This window comes from Meles meles, chromosome 16, assembly GCF_922984935.1.
Source record: "Meles meles chromosome 16, mMelMel3.1 paternal haplotype, whole genome shotgun sequence".
Classification (NCBI taxonomy): domain Eukaryota; kingdom Metazoa; phylum Chordata; class Mammalia; order Carnivora; family Mustelidae; genus Meles; species Meles meles.
Window position 1 is genome coordinate 69109743 of NC_060081.1, and position 13185 is coordinate 69122927.

Here is a 13185-nt window from a genome sequence, read left to right on the forward strand (position 1 = left end):
ACACTGCGGCATGGCCAGGCTCTCAGCGGGCACCGAGGGCGGCTCCATGCCAGGCAGAGAGTGGGTTGGCCGGCCCTTCAGGGAGCAGGCCTGGGGCCAGCTGCCCACGGTGGTGCCCTCCAGCTGCCCACGAAAGGCCCCTTCCCCAGGGGGTGTGCAGGGCTGACTGTGGGAAGCCCTGAACACTAGCCAGGCAGAAGCTGTGCCTTAAACCTCTCTGTATTCTCTCATGACCTCCAGCCCAGCGCCTGTGCCTCGAACAGAAACCCCAGAGCCACCGAGGGCTGGAAGCTTCGTGGCTCAGGTGCTTGCTCCTGGTGGGAAAGACCTCAAGCAGGCCGCCTCCCCTCTCAGAGCCCCGCTTTTCTCACCCATAACAGGAGAGGAATGATGTCACTGTCACCAGGGTGGGACAGCACGTGGAAGATGGCCAGTCCCCGGGAGGCAGAAGCAGTTGGGATCAGCAGAACAAGCAGTGGCCAGGGAGCTAGGACACGGGGGCTGAAATCTGGGCCTGACCCCTAAAAGCAGAAGACCCTCTGAGTTATGCTGCTGGTATCCTGAGCCAGAGGGCCTGGGTTCAAGTCCTGCCTCCACTGCTGCCTGGAGGAAGTGACTTAACTCTACACCTTGGTCTCATCTAGAAAATAGGGCTGATGCTGATGACAAGAATTTCAACCCCTGAGTTACTGTTACAAGGACTAAGTAAATTCATGCAGCCGGAGTGCCGGGAGCGATGCCCAGCAGAGGCAGCGATTTACAAAGCGTTACCCACTACCTACAAGCTCTGTGCTTTGAGACACTTTCATGCCCTCTTTGCTTTTATTTTTACTTTCTTGGCCTTTGAAATGGGACATTTCATCCTGAGGACCTGTGAGGTACTTCAGGTCTGCCATGTAAGGATGAAGGCAGTGATTCTAGGGGGCACACGGATATGGACCCCAAAGGGAAGGGAGTGTGGTGTGCATACACACAACAGGGTCCAGGAAAGGGCCTGGCCTAGCAAGAGGGGAGAGAACCTGAGACGCCCACAGGCACCTGGGCATGAGGCCTCTACGTAAAAAGTGGGGGTCCACGGGTGTCTGGGTGGCTCAGTAGATTAAAGCCTCTGCCTTTGGCTCAGGTCATGATCCCAGGGTCCTGGGACCGAGCCCTGCATTGGGCTCTCTGCTCAGCGGGGAGCCTGCTTCCCCCTCTCTCTGCCTACTTGTGATCTCTGTCTGTCAAATAAACCAAATCTTTAAAAAAAAAAAGGGGGGGTTCAATAGAGCCAGCCGATGCTCAGGGACACAGGGCTACTGGGAAGGCCACGGTCCTAGCAGAAAATCCTGGGCTACCCTTCAACAAGCTGTGAGCTCTGGACTGACAGGCATCCCTCTGAGCCGCTGGGTCCCCAGCACACCAGGAGGCATGTTACGCCAGTCTGCGAGAACTGGGAGGGAGATCAAAGGGAATGTGGCCATGGCCCTTCCGTGAAAGCCTGTAGGCTGGGGGCATGTCCCCATTCTCCCCTCCCACTCCAACTCTCTCCAGAAATTCTCTCTGTTATTGTCTCAGAGCGACACCACAGCTACTCAACGTGGCTGCCTGCACTGAGCCCTGCGATAGGCCATGTGGCTTCCCATGGATTCCCTGGTTCAACCCTACCCACAGCTCCAGGAGGCCGCCACAGCAGCTGTCCCCCGTCTGCCGGGACTCAGAGAGCTCGACGGACTTGTCCCAGGTCATGTTGCCTTGGTGTGAGCGGTGGACGGGAAGGATAAAGTGACCCTTTCCTGAGGGCCTCGCCCGGCCAGCCACCAGGCACGCCTCGGACATGCAGTAATGCACCTGCTCGGCACATGTCCCCATCGAGAAAGAAGAAAGCAGACACAGAGAGGGACTGCGGCTCTTTCGTCCGTGTGTACGCTTCTCGCCAGGGATGAAGTGTGATTCCCACTGTGTGGCCTGAGCCCAGGGCCCTGGGCCAGGCTCAGCGATGAGCCAGCCCGTAACAGCCGGCCCGTACTGAGCACTCACCTGGGCGGGTGCTGGGCTGAGCTCCTTACACGGATTGTGACTTTTGCTCCACACACATGCTCTGGTAGGTTCTATTCAAGAAAATGAAAGGACACTCCACAGAACGGTACTTTACAAGCCCTTTCACAGCCCCTATGGGTCTGCTCAGTCTTGAGGGTCAGCAGAGCTGAGGTGCGGGTGCCCATTTTCTGGAGGAGGAGACTGAGACATAGAAGGTTAAAGCTGAAACGAGCGCAGGGTGACCCAGAGGGAAACAGTGGAGCCAGCCCAGAAGTCCGGTCTCTGATTTCCTGCCAGGGCTCCCCCCTACCTTCTCCCGTGCCTGAAAATACCTGAGGAAGCAGTTAAGAGCCGCCTGTGTCCATCTGGGCTCACGACTCAAGGGGGAAAAGAGGAAAAAGTGGGGGGGGGCTCTCCTCAGGAGACCTCTGAGGCCACCTCACCCTCCTCCCATTCCCCTGGACCGGATTGGTTAGACCCCTGGACTCATTAGCAGATGTTCTAACAAGTTCAAGTTCTCAGAGCCATTCATTAAAAGTGTTCCTGGGGCAGCTCACACATCACGGCTGTCCAAGCCTCACTAATCATTCATGAGCCAGGACAGGCAGGTGGGGTGGGTGCGAGCCCCACTGGACCCATGAGGTCCCAGCGGACTGACTCAGCCCAAGGAGGACAGAACACGTTGTCCTGAAAAAAGAGAGCCACCACTGTGTAACCCTGGACAGGTCCTCTTCTTCTCCAGGCCTCAGTCTCCCCATCTGTCCAGAGGGCCCTTCAGTTCCCAACATGGGGCAGGGGTATACCTAAAGCCCCCCCTCAGCGCTTCTCTACCTCCTCCCGCTCCTCGGAGCCCCTCCCATATCTTTGGAGGCCTGTACTAACAGGAGCCCTTTCTCTGGCTAAAAGGGAAATCAGGCCTAAAGGTACTGGGAGGGGGTGTGACTCTAAATCCCAGCTAGGCCCTTGAACTTAGTTTCTCCATGATTAGGGGCCCGGGGTCTGTCTCCTGGGAGGGGTTGTCTTAAGGCCCCGGGAAGATCATTTGATGAACACCTGCCACTCTCCTACCTCAGTACCTTTGCACCTGCTCTTGCCTTGTCCTTCCTTTATCTGTGCTCAGCTTTGATCAACTATCTTCTCCTTTAGGTATTTGTTCAAGTGTTCCCTCCTCAATGAAACGTCCTGACTCTACAGTTGCACTACCTGCATTACGAGCTCCCCACTCCCCTTCCCTTTCATTCTCATCATCGTCTGCCATAGCGTAGACCTCTCATCTTCATACCATAGACCTTACTTGTTTATCTGCTGGGGTTTTTTTCCCCAATGGCTTCCTCTCTAGAAAATCAGTTCCATAAGTATAAAGACTTGTGACTATTTGGTTCACTGTCATGTACCTTTGGAATAGTAGCTGAGTAGGTACTCAGTTAATAGTTTTGGGCTGAATGTGTTCATCACCGTGGACAGCACCTGGCACACAGGAAATAGCCGTGTTTATTCCACGTTCATTCTGGACATATTTATGAAGCATCTACTGTGTGCCAGGTGTCGGAGGATACGTTGGTGAACGAACAAGATGGTCAGGGTCCCTAACTTGTACTTCGCTATTTGTAGGGCGCTTTACTGTTTACAAAGCCCTTGGCTTCCCCGGCTCGTCACCACGGCCCCCTGAGGGAGGCAGACCCATCAGACCGAGGAAACTGGGTGGGGCACGTGCTCTGCTCCCACTCACGGGGCAAGTTCTTGGCCGGGTTGGTATCTATTCCAGGTCAGCCGAGGCCACATCCTGTGCACTCACTACTCTGCCTAACCTCCCTCAGGCACTGGGAGTCCTCCCTGCCCCGACCATGTTCAATTCTCTACTGTTTCCCATCACCCCACTCACACCCTGATCCAGCGGGCCCTGCTCGGGACATCCTGGGAGCCCCTGTGACGCATGTTGGGGGAAGCTGGCCCCTGCTGCTGAGGCTGACCTGGGAGGTTTCCAAGCCCCTTCTGACCGTCTGCAGCTCACATCCATCCCTTCTCAGGCCTTTGGGGTTCCAGGCTTCGGGCCAAGAATAAGGGGTCTTTCTCAGATAAGCATTATCTCATTTAATCTTCTCAGCAGCCCCTAGGAGAAGAGATTATTCTGTTCTATAAGGGAGGAAACAGAGGCTCAGAAGACCCGAAAACCCACACAGTGAGTGGGGAGGAGACCAAGAGGACCCAGGAGCAAGCCTTATCCTCCATAAAGCATTTCCAGACCTCTGGATCCACAGGCTCATTTGTAATGCAAATATTACTACTACGTATAATAAAATAACATTAATAGCAACCATTTCCCTAGCTCCTCTTATGTTCCAGGCACAGCTCAAAATATTTAAGGTAGGAGCCAATCTTCACAACACCCTTATGAGGAAGGTCCTATCAGTGTCCTCATTTTACAGAGGAGGAACTGAGGCACAGAGAGGCTAAGTCACTTGCCCAAGATCACACAGCCAGGAAGAGGGAGAGCAAGATGAGTCCGGGAAGTCTAGTGTCTGCGTTCCCGCTCTCACGATGCTCCCTCCTACTTCAGAAAATGATTCGGGGAGGGGTGCAACAGCCCAGGGATTCTGGACAGACCACTTTTTTAGAGGCAGAAAGCCAAGGTCTGGAGGCAAAAGGCCGGGAGCAGGAAATGGAGGTTCACAGGTGGGTTTAGCAGGGGTGAGAAGGCGCTCTCAGAACAGGTCTCAGTCTCCAGCCCCCAACAAGAGCTGGGAGATGCCCCTCGAGCCAGGTGTCGCACTAGGCCTCTGTCAGGCTCCCTGGGTCTAGACACCCCTTGTTCTCGTCCCAGATACCAGCGCCCCTCAGACTCATTTCCCAGCAAACTGCCTTCAAGTCTAGGTTTGGGTTCTGCTGGCAAATACCCTGCTCGGGCACCACGGAGCTTTGCTAAGTTCCAGCCCTTCAGAGAGAAGGGGTCGCAGAGAGGGAGGGGCAGGGGGAATGTTTCTTCACTCTCCCCTGCCCCCCACCCCCAAGCCTCCGGAGCCAGCTGCGGGGGAGAGCAAGGTGCAAGCAGCCTGTGAACTTATGGGGACATGGGGACAATCGGGGCTGTGGGTGGCAGCAAACAAGGGCTTCTCTTGTTTCTCCCAAGCAAGGGAAAGGTGTCGCCTGCTGCGAGCCCCAGGGCCAAGGGGACAAAGGGTCAGCTCCACCCTGTGCAGCCAGGAGCCGCTCTCTGAGCCGGGCTGGGAGACCAGGGTATTCCGTCTTGACGGACAGGCCTTCCATTTCCAAATCCCCTCCAGCCCGTGAGGGCACCTCCAGCCAGGCCCTGTGCCACAGGCAAACACTTCCTCTTATGGACCGTTTCCCTGGCAGAAAGTGGGATTTGACTGTGCCTGCCTCCCAGGCTGGCCGGGGGATCAAAACATCCAACACGTTCAAGGCAGCCTTCTGGAGCTCTGCACAGCCGCCGTTTGGGGCCTGAGGTCTTTGTCGCAGGGGACTGTCCCCTGCCCAGTAGGGTGCTTTGCACACCCTTGGCCTCCACCCACCACCTCCATCGCCCTGTGACAACCAGTAATGTGTCCAGACTTTTCCAGTTGTCTCCTAGGGAGCAAAACGCTTGAGAATCACTGACTTAAAGCATTTCCCAGAGCCTAGAACATAGTAGGTGATCTGCCCATGAAGTTAGTCAACATCTATCAAGACCCTTACCAATATCATCAGTTATTAGCACATCTGTTTATAGATGAGAAAACAGAGGCACAGAGAGGTTAAGTAACTGGCCTAAGATGACACAGGATATTAAAAAGCCAGGATTTGAACCCAGACAGCCAAACCCCAGCTCCCATCTATCATGCTTGACTACCCACATTAGTTCCTGTCTTCAGAGAGCTTCCCCTGAGATTTCCAAACTACTACTCGGGTCAGGATGACATTATCTCTCTTCTAGGCAGCTTTTCCTGACGCCTCTGACAATACCCGACCCCATCATTTCCTTCCCCCTTTGCCTCCACTGAACCATGAAGGAGTGTGGGCCTCCGACAAGGCAGACCAAGGGTCAAATGTCAGTCCCACCACTCATTCAATGGCCTTGAGGTGCTGGGTAAGTGGTTTCCCTTCTTAGCCTTGACCTTTCCATCTATAAAATGGATCTATCACCCCCTGCATCACACACTGTGGCTAAGAACACAGACTCCAGAGCTAGAATGCCAGGGTCCGAATCCCAGCTCTGCTGCTTCCAAGCCTTGGGCATTTGGACAAGTGACTAAACCATTCTGTGCCTCAGTGTTCCCATCTGTGAATGGGGACAGTAACAGCACCTGCCCCACAGAGCTATGGTGAGCACAATGAGCAAGCCTGAGTGCTTTGAACGGTGCCTGGCACATCATACACACTGGGGAGGTGTTGGCTATGACTCTTAGGAGCCTCTCGGGGAACAGAGAAGGGGGCGCGAATAAGGCATGTGGCCCAGGACATCAACAACCTTGAATTCACTTCCTACAGCCTCCCAGGGACTCTAGCACATTCCTGTCAGACAGCTTAATATGCTTGAAATCAAATCCCCATCTTGGCCCCTACTACTGGTAAGGACTCACACAGGAGAGTGGAGCAAAAGGGACAGAGGGAGAAGACAGACGCTGGGCCTGTGGCCCCCTCAGGCCTTTTCCTACTTCTTTATCAGCTGGGGATTGCTGTTCTGTCCCATGTGTCAGTGCTTCCCTCCACCCAACAACACAGGCTCCTCCCCACTGGCTGCCCCTCACCTGTAAATTTCAGGGACAAGTAGCAGAGCCAAGAGCCTGGTACCCCCAAGTATGCAGATAAGAGCAATAGCCAGGCTCCTTTATCGAGCATCTCCCATGCGTCAGACCCTTTCAAGTCTTCCCAGCAGGTAGGTTTCAGGATGCTCACTTTGCAGGTGAGAAAATCAAGGCTCAGGGGAGGGAAGTGACTTGCCAGGAGGTGCTTTGAGCGGTGGCCTTGTGTGTCTCTTCTCCGATGCATCTCAGCTGGAGAGAGGGGCCCAGGAGCATGTGTGCAACTCGTTCCAGGCCCCAGCCAGGTCTGGCTTTGCTAAGGTGCTGACTTTGTGTCTTCAAAGTCTGGGCGGGGTAGGGGGGGGGGGGTGTCCAAAAGTCCTGCTCATGGGTCCCGAGGGCCAGAGGGCGCTGTCCTGTTGAGTCTGGTCAGGAAACGATCAGCTCCCTGCTGCATCACCAGGAATCACACTGGCCTGTTTACACACCTGGCAGGAGCTCCAGGCAAGTGGAAAGTTGGCTGGGCCTCAGAGGAGCGGCGCCGAGGCCAAGGGGCCGGTGTGGGCAATGGGTCAGACCTGGCTAGAGAGCATGTAGGGGCACAGATGAAGGTTCTGGGACCGTCTGGCTGGGATAGGCTGGGGAAGTCTCTCCAGGCCCTCTCTGGGCCGCAGTCCTCCCAACTGAAAAAGGGAGAGCTGGAAGTACAATTCTAGCTCAAACCTTCCACAAAGGGGCGGCGGTCTGGGTTTTTGAAAGTGCACGTCTTCTGAAACCAGGGCCACCTGGGTTCAAGTCCAAATTCATTCACTCACTTGTTTACTGGGTACCTATCACGTGTCAGACGCTGTCCTAGGCACAGGAAGGGAGGCTATGGGGAACAAGCGATGCCCTGACATTGCCCACTGCCTACTTGGGGAGGCAGACAGTGAACAAATAATGGCCATTTCAGATTGGGATGAATTCCATGAAGGAAATAAAACAGGAGGCTGGTTTAGAGAGTATTTGGTGGGGTAAGGAGGACAAGTATTCTTGAGAAGGGGTAGTCAGGGAGGACTCCTCAGAAGAGGTACAATTAGGGCTAAGACTTCAATGACCAGAAGGATCCATCTATGGAAGATCAGCAGCAAGAGCACCCCAGGCAGAGAGAACAGCAAATGCAAAGGCCCTGAGGCCGGAAGAAGGTTGGTAGACTTGAAGAACCAATAGAAGACCTGTGAGACTCAAGCACAGGGAGAGAAGAGTATGGAATACTGAATCAAGCGTGTGTTCTAATTTCTGAATTTGATGCTCTGACATCCTGGGACCTTGATAACTCTGGAAGGTCAGCCGCTACCAGGGCTAGCCAGTTCCTAGAGATAATAAACAACTCAAGGTATTTTTCCAATGTAAACCACCAATCCAGAGCCCACACCCCCAACCACTTCTTTCACTGGGCTCTTTCACTCCAGGCCACAATCCATCCTCCCGCCTCAATCACTGAGAGCCAAGTACCAGACATCTAGGGACAGCCTCTGTCCCAGAGCTCATGGAAATTATTTGCACCAGCCAACCCTATGCCTGCTTACCCTGACCTGTCCACTCCTTAAATACTTAATATACTGCCAGATAGTGATAAAGACCATGACAAAAGGTAAGGCAGGGAAGCAAGCGGAGTGTAAAAGATTTTTTTACCTGTTAGATAGGGTGGTCAGGGAAGCCTTTGAGGAGGGTGGTCCTTAAGCATTGATGAATGAAGTGAGAAAGCAAGCCTTGCAGATATCTGGGGAAACAGCAGTTCAGACAGAGGGAACGGCAAGTGCAAAGATCCTGGGGTGAGAGCAATTTTGAGATATTATATAGGAAAGAGGCAAGGTCAGTATGGGAGAAGAGGGAGCAAGGGGGCCAGAGCTCCCAGTAAGTGATCAATAAATATTCGCTGTTAATAATCTTCATTGAGGACCAACTGGGATCTGAACAGAAGCAAGGGAGCTTGACTTCGGATTTCCCTTACCCTTTATCTAGAAGTTAGGCTCAGGGATTAAATATTGCTAGATAAAACATGATGGCTGGAAGCCTGAAATGGGTTATAAGTGGACAAAGAGAGAGGGGTGAAGGCGCTCTCCTGCACGCTCTGCCACTCCCTCACAGTGATGCCTCAGGCAACTCACTTCCTTCTCTGGACCTCAGTTCCCTCTTCGTGGAATTGAACTAGAATGAGCCTCTGTTTCTAAGCACTGTGATGGGCTCCAACAGTAGTAGCTGACATTTACTGAGTGCTTACTATGGGACAGCACTTGGAGAAGTGCCCCAGGCATACCAACATACTTCAGTAGGATTAGACCCAATCTCCAGATGAGTAAACTGAGGCTTAGGACTGGCCATTTCAATGTAGCTCATTCCACCAAACACCACAAACATCTCTCCTTTCCACCCACAGTTAGCTTCAAAGATCCCTCCAGGGAAAAAAAGAAACAAAATTTATGTGCATCTAAGATGTAGCTTTTGCCAATTTTGGCAATAAACCTATTCTTGATCACAAAATCCCACAAGGAAAGGCCTATGAATAAATCCTTTTTATCAGACGGGGGACAGTTTCAGAGAGCTTCATGAAGACTGTGGATTCTTTCCTCCCTCTCATTCCTTCCAGATCAAAGCCTCAGTTTGATACTAACTTGTCTTTTACACCTCTCTTAAACATTTGCTTCCCTAGACAACACAGAAAGACCTCAGGCCCTTGGCTTCCAGCAGGCAGCAGTGTGTGGCCAGAATCAATCAACACTGGATATTTGTTTATTGCTGCTTTTCTTCTATTAGTCATTTGTGATTCTGGTTTTCATACACGGTCGTTGTATTAAATTTTCTCATTAAGTCATTGTATTTAAGTGTTTTGAAAAGGAGGAGAGGGTAGCAAGGTAGTAATGATGTAAAAAAGAGGGGGGAGGGCACAATAGGAATATAGTTAAGTAATACTGAGCAGAGTAAGGGGATCTGGTAAAAATGTTGTGGGCAGTATTTGGATGATGGAAATTAAATCAGACTGTAGTCCATTTTAGGGGTTCCCTGTCTGAGCTTTTGGGTTCAATGAGATAATACACGTTTAAAACACTAGGAAAGTACTCGATCCACAAGGCTGGATCTGGGGGTTTTCTGGGAAGCCCCTGTTAAGGGAAGACTCAGGGTCTCCAAGAACCCTGGCCACCCTGTCTTCCAAAACCCAGGACCAAGAGAAGTGACCGATGTAATATTTAGTAGCTGTGTGACTTCAGGAACACTACCTAACTTCTCTGTGCTTTTTTCTCCTCATCTGTAATAATGGGGATAATCATTATTCTCTTTTCTTTTTTTTTTTTGTATTTTATTTATTTATTTGACAGACAGAGATTACAAGTAGGCAGAGAGGCAGGCAGAGAGAGAGAGGAGGAAGTAGGCTCCCTGCTGAGCAGAGCGCCCAATGCAGGGCTCCATCCCAGGACCCTGGGATCATGACCTGAGCCGAAGGCAGAGGCTTTAACCCACTGAGCCACCCAGGCGCCCCTCATTATTCTCTTTTCTTAAGGCTGATGTGAAGAGTAAATAAACTAAAATTTGAAAACCATGTAAGACAACATAGGCTAAATGGGAAAACAATTTTTAACAATTATTATTATTATTATTATTATTATAAACTCACAGTACGTTTGGCACCATACAGGACAATTTCCATATGTTCTCCTAATTAAGTTTCATAAAGCCCTTGGGAAAGGTGTGAGTCCTCGCTTCACAAATGAAGGAACAGAGGCTCAGAAATGCAAAGCTGCCCATCTCAAGAGTTTCAGAGCCAAGACCCAAATGCAGGCCTTCTCAGTGCTATGGCCCATGCTCTACCCATCCTTTGATCTCTCTGGGTCTCCGTCACCCAGGTACAGCACAGGAGAGGTGAAGCATACCTTTGGCACTGAATTTAAAAGTAGGAAGTTATGGCACAGGCACTATATATGATTTCACAGGGCCCGAATGACAACCAGGGGAAAAGATGATCTTGTGGTCATGTTATCAGTGAAGGAACTGGAGATCAGAGAAGTAAAATGCCTTACCCAAGGTCCCAGAGCAAGTATGTGAAATGAGAATCCAGTTCTGATTCCAAATACTCAAAACTGGGAATGAAATGATCACTTTCCTCATCACCCACCTAAATCCCACCCACCCAAGAATGAAGCAAAAGCAAAAAAGTGGGCCTCTGACCATCTAGGTGTACTACTGTCCCCTTAAAAGATCCGCTACCCCAGAACCAGTCTGCTGCTAGCAGCAAATTAGGAAAAGGGCTCTTTCTTGGGCAGATCCAGCACTGCACCAGGATACACAGTTGCGCAGATGGAGTGCAGGTTGGTTCAATCTCCTCTTGGCCAACTCAAGCCGCCTTGTGCAGTCCACAGCCTGTGCAACACCCTGTAGCATTCCCACCTAGACTATCCCCCCAATCCCTCTTCTTCAAAGTATCCTTAGAGTCATCTGTAAGTACCCATTGCAAGAACTCATCTTGGCCACATGGTCAATCTGGTTACATTTGCTTTCAGTGGGTGTGCGTTCAAGGTGGGAAACGGGGCAAGACTTCCCTGCAAACAGTTAGTGAGCTGGTGCTCATTACAAGCTGCTTTGACAGTCTCATCTATCTCTACCAGCTGCCCAAGGCCAGTCCCTTAACTTCCATCTCCCAGGATGGCTATTCTTGGAAAACTTGGAGATGATCCCTCCAGCAGCATCTGGACTTCCTACTGGTGTCCAGCACCCTTGTAGCAAGAGCTGGAATCTCCAGTGGCACTGGAAATTGCAATCACTGCATTCTAGAAACACATCCCACTCCTTTTCATCTCTGCTGATAGCATTCCGTTCCAAGCCAGGAGGACATAATGTAAGAATTGTCCCCCTCCACCCACCTCCGCCACTTCTATCTGCTCTTCGGATTAACCCCGATCTCCCCACAGACTGGCTCACCAGTCGCCAGGGGACAGGTGCACGAGGGCCAACCCTGCTGACCACACAGACTCCTAGAACATCAGAGACATCACCAAGCTGGAAAGCCAGGACCCAATGAAGGACAAAGGGCAAATGCCCAGGCAGCTCCATTGTCTTTCCTGATCTAACACCTGGAAAGCTTTGGGGAACCCACAAATACAAAATAACTTCAGTTGGTGGTTCCAGAATTTCTGTATGAGAGAGGCTTAGAAGTGACAATTTGATATTGCGGGTAGGAGTGGACACTGAGGATAACTGCCTTGAAGCTACATTTGCACAGCAAACATAAAATTTTTGTTAGCTCACCGGACTTTGTTTGGGAGGTTATCACAGGGTTGATACTGGTTAAGATTACCAAAAAAATTGTCTGGAAACTTCGTTTGCATAGCACACCCACTCTTTGCTTTAAATGTATGTCCCAGATCAATAAAAACAGCAACGTTTTCTGTTCAATGTTCTCTAAGGATGCCGCAACTCACATCGTAAATCAGATTGAGAAACATGTCCATTGTTAATATCCAAGAATAATTATATATATATATATAATTACATGTATCAATAAAATACAGGGTGAGGCTTTGAGTATGCTGATAGAGATTTCTGAGGGAGGTTTAAGATCCCCCAAGAAGGGGCCCCTGGGTGGCTCAGTGGGTTAAGCCTCTGCCTTCAGCTCAGGTCATGATCTCAGGGTCCTGGGATCAAGCCCCACATCAGGCTCTCTGCTCAGCGGGGAGCCTGCTTCCCCCTCTCTCTCTGCCTGCCTCTCTGAGATCTCTCTCTATCTCTCTGTCAAATAAATAAATGAAATCTTTAAAAAAAAAATCCCCCAAGAAGCCAGACCTGAGGGGGCCCACACTCATCAGCCACTTAAATGAGGCAGTGACATCCAGGACCACACAAAGGGTCCCCACCGGGATCTGCAGGGGACCGGGAGAGGTTCCTACTCAGTTATAACTGAGGAAAGAGTATTTTTTTTTAAAGATTTTATTTATTTATTTGACAGAGAGAGATCACAAGTAGGCAGAGAGGCAGGCAGAGAGAGAGGGAAGCAGGCTCCCTGCTGAGCAGAGAGCCCGATGCGGGACTCGATCCCAGGACCCTGAGATCATGACCTGAGCCGAAGGCAGCGGCTTAATCCACTGAGCCACCCAGGCGCCCCCTGAGGAAAGAGTATTAAGGGCGAAGATTCTAAGTTTGATCCCTACATCCTGGCTCTGTACCGGCTATGTGACCCTGGGCGAGTCATGTAACCTCCCTGACGTCCATTTCCTCCCCTGGTCAGTAGGGAGGCTCATGGCAGCTGTCTCCCTGGTTCTGTGCACATTATACAGGATGAGGCCGAGGTTCAACATAGTAAGAGTTAAGCATTCGGTAAAACCGCTTACTCATCAGGCTCAACACCATCGCAGAAAGCTTGAGGCACGTTTCCGGGGCCCGCTGGGGTTCGCGTGGA

The 13185-nt window shown here is 51.4% G+C and overlaps 1 protein-coding gene across 2 annotated transcripts in view; it reads right to left on the reverse strand.

Moving 5' to 3' along the window:
* SLC13A3 (solute carrier family 13 member 3) overlaps positions 1–13185 on the reverse strand; it is a 76584-nt gene that overhangs the window by 61538 nt on the left and 1861 nt on the right. Inside the window, exon 1 of one of the 2 annotated variants that reach the window (XM_045981048.1) lies at positions 2020–2090. The exons of the other annotated variant lie outside the window; for it this stretch is intronic. The gene's annotated coding sequence lies outside the window, so the exon portion shown is untranslated. Of the gene's footprint in view, positions 1–2019; positions 2091–13185 lie in introns of those variants that run through there. 2 annotated transcript variants of the gene reach the window in all.